Source organism: Rhinopithecus roxellana, chromosome 18 (assembly GCF_007565055.1).
Source record: "Rhinopithecus roxellana isolate Shanxi Qingling chromosome 18, ASM756505v1, whole genome shotgun sequence".
Lineage (NCBI taxonomy): Eukaryota > Metazoa > Chordata > Mammalia > Primates > Cercopithecidae > Rhinopithecus > Rhinopithecus roxellana.
In genome coordinates, this window is record NC_044566.1 from 30,131,741 (window position 1) to 30,134,021 (window position 2,281).

At 43.5% G+C, this 2,281-nt stretch overlaps 1 pseudogene; it reads left to right on the top strand.

The window, feature by feature from the left end:
* Nucleotides 1–283: 283 nt before the first annotated feature.
* On the top strand, nt 284–1,907 carry LOC104661253 (annotated as a pseudogene).
* Nucleotides 1,908–2,281: the final 374 nt, after the last annotated feature.

Below are 2,281 nucleotides of genomic sequence, written 5' to 3' on the forward strand. Positions count from 1 at the left end.
ACAAATCCGGAGACATGTAGGATCTTGCATGGGTCCTTCTTTGGCTGCTGCTCACAGGGGCTCCTTCCCCCCTCCCTTTTCCCTGTGCAGTGTCCATGGCCTCCTTGTGTCTGCTTCCTGGATCATTGGTCTTGCCTAGCTTCTCTAGGATATCTGTCCTCTTTTTATGCTAAGCACCTCAGCTCTTACTTAGCTCCAGGCTGTCTTACCAGCTGTCTTACAAACCAGTCTTAACGGCTGTCAAATAAAGAAAAAGTGGAATTGTAACTCCTGCTGCTGCACCATGGCATCCATGGAGACCCTCGCCTTCGATTGATATGGGCCCCCTTTCCTCATCAGCAAGGATCAGGACCGCAAGTTCCGCCTTATGGGACTTGAGTCCCTCAAGTCTCATATAGGGGCAGCAAAGGCTGTAGCAAATACAATGAGAACATCACTTGGACCAAATGGGCTTGATAAGATGATGGTGGATAAGGATGGCGATATGACTGTAACTAATGATGGGGTCACCATCTTAAGCATGATGGATGTCAATCATTAGATTGCCAAGCCTATGGCGGAAATGGCCAAGTCTCGGGATGACGAAATCGGAGAAGGAACCACAGGAGTGGTTGTCCTGGCTGGTGCCTTGTTAGAATAAGCCCAGGAGTTGCTAGACCAAGGTATTCACCCAATCAGAATAGCTGGTGGCTATGAGCAGGCTGCCTGTGTTGCTATTGAACACCTGGACAAGATCAGTGATAGCATCCTTGTTGACATAAAGGACACCAAACCCCTAATTCAGACTGCAAAAACCATGCTGGGCTCCAAAGTGGTCAACAGTTGTTACCAACAAATGGCTGAGATTGCTGTGAATGCCGTCCTTACTGTAACAGATATGGAGCAGATAGGTGTTGACTTTGAGCTTATCAAAGTAGAAAGCAAAGTGGGTGGCAGGCTGGAGGACAATAAATGGATTAAGGACGTGACTGTGGACAAGGATTTCAGTCACCCACAGATGCCAAAAGAAGTGGAAGATGCTAAGATTGTAATTCTCACATGTCCATTTGAACTACCCAAACCAAAAACAAAGCATAAGCTAGATGTGACCTCTGTAGAAGATCATAAAGCCCTTCAGAAATATGAAAAGGAGAAATTTTAAGAGATGATTCAACAAATTGAAGAGACTGGTGCTAAAATAGAAATTTGTCAGTGGGAGTTCGATGATGAAGCAAATCACTTACTTCTTCAGAAAAATTTGCCTGTGGTTCACTGGGTAGGAGGACCTGAAATTGAACTGATTGCCATCACAACAGGAGGGCAGATCACCCCCAAGTTCTCAGAGCTCTCAGCCAGGAAGCTGGGCTTTGCTGGCTCTTGTACAGGAGATCTCATTTGGGACAACTAAGGATAAAATGCTGGTCATTGAGCAGTGTAAGAACTCCAGAGCTGTAACCATTTTTATGAGAAGAGGAAATAAGATGAGTATTGAGGAGGTGAAACGACCCCTTCACGATGCTTTGTGTGTCATCTGGAAGCTCATCCATGATAATCACGTGGTGTGTGGAGTAGGGGCTGCTGAGATATCCTGTGCCCTGCCAGTTAACCAAGAGGTGGATAAGTGCCACACCTTAGAACTCTATGCCTTGAGAGCATTTGCCGATGCTTTGGAGGTCACTGCCAAGGCCCTTTCTGAAAACAGTGGCATGAATCCCATCCAGACTATGAACGAAGCCCGAGCCAGACAAGTGAATGAGATGAAGCTTGCTCTTGGCATCGACTGTTTGCACAAGGGGACAAATGATATGAAGCAATAGCATGTCATAGAAACCTTGATTGGCAAAAAAGCAACAGATATCTCTTGCAACACAAATAGAATGATTTTGAAGATTGACAACATTCATAAGCCTGGAGAATCTGAAGAATGAAGACACTGAGAATACTATGTAGAAGGATCCACTACTGTAATTAAATAAATGGGTGTCTCATGATGCATCTACAGTTATTTATTATTACATCCTTTTTCAGACACTGTAGGTGCTACAACAAAAAAAGCTGTTTGGTAACCATAGTTTCACTGATTCAAAGCTGTATAATTGTGGGCATACTATCAAACTGCGAAGTTAGCACCAGTCTTTTTAATTTGTTGATTACCTCTTCAAATTTCTCCTTTTCATATTTCTGAAGGGCTTTATAATCTTCAGCAGAGGTCATGTTTTTGTATTCATTATATTAAAGGAATCTCTTTAAACAAAAAACAAAGAAAAGAAAAAGCTACCAGGATCCACCTGCTTTCTAAGTC